This window comes from Solanum pennellii, chromosome 3, assembly GCF_001406875.1.
Source record: "Solanum pennellii chromosome 3, SPENNV200".
Taxonomy (NCBI): Eukaryota; Viridiplantae; Streptophyta; class Magnoliopsida; order Solanales; family Solanaceae; genus Solanum; species Solanum pennellii.
In genome coordinates this window covers 7,115,976-7,117,402 of record NC_028639.1, presented here as the reverse complement: position 1 = coordinate 7,117,402, position 1,427 = coordinate 7,115,976, and positions in this window count along the sequence as shown.

Here is a 1,427-nt window from a genome sequence, read left to right as displayed (position 1 = left end):
GTCCCTATGGACTCCTTATTGTCTTAACAACAAGAAAATTGGAACTTATTTAGACATTTCACCCAATCCATTTCTGAATTGTCGTTGTTATGTGTTATATTGTAATTTTTTCTAGATTTGTATTTTTTAGAGCTAGACATGATACTAGCAGTACACATTGATTTTGTATACTGATATAATATTTGCACTTTCTTTGTTCATTACATGTCATATTAGGCGGCTCCTACGTGACCCTAACGGTGAATCCCACGTTATTTGTATCCAACGGTAAGCTACTTTGTTCGGGATTCCATAGATATGCCTTACTTTTCTACTTCATCTTCCAGACTTAGAGAGTAGGCACTCTTGTATTTCTAAGGTTACATCTCCATATTCAAGATTAGTGAATGTTTTGGTACACAACTCTTAGGTTCTACGGTTTAAGTCTGTAATTGTTTTATGATAATGTTTTGCTATGAAACTTGATTTTATTGATTAAAACTCGTACTTCTAGTTCTAGAGTTGTGTGTGTTAGTAGATGATTGATTCTCCCATGGAGGATTTAGTGTAGGTGTCACTCACGACGGGTGAGGCTTGTGACATATTCAAGTATAAACGATATTGTTCGATATGCATCCATACCATATATACTAGTTCTACCTATACTTTCAAATAATTATGTATCTTATCACTAACTAACAATTTCCTACCATATATTAAGGAGGATACACCTAAATACACATTTTTTGTTGTTATACACACTAAAATAAGGAGAGAGGCAAGAGAGAAGGGGAGGGAGGCGAGCGAGATGGGGAGGAAGATAGTCATGTATCATAGATACATGTGAATCACATTACATACACACTAAGAGTCTGTTTGGATTGACATAAAAAATTATTTTTAACTCAAAAATAAAAAGTCAAACATAAATGATTTTTAAGTCAAAAAAAAAGTAGGGGGAGACCTACTTTTGGTTTTTGACTTATTTTAAGACATTTTTTTTGCCTTTTCAAAGACTTTCAAACTTATTTAAAGTCATTTTTGACTTATTTTAAGTCATTTTGACTAATTTTAGGTTAGTTTTCATATTTACCAAACACTTTCAGAAATCAAAAACTAACTTAAAAGTAGGTTTGACCAATTTTAAAACCAATCCAAACACCCTCTAATACATGTATGTGATGCGACTCATATGAATTTGGCTAAATACAGAGGAGAGTGGTGAGTTAGATTTGTTTTATGTCCAGATACATGAAAATCCACTTTGATGCAGTATATCTAGAACAAATTACACCTAATTTTGACTTCATATATTCCGAAATACATGTATCTGTACACACCAAAATCTGGTCAATTCTATAATAATGTAAATTAGAATGTACGAAGTAATGACCTCAGAATCTAGTGGAATTTATGTATGTATATATGTATATATATATATATATATA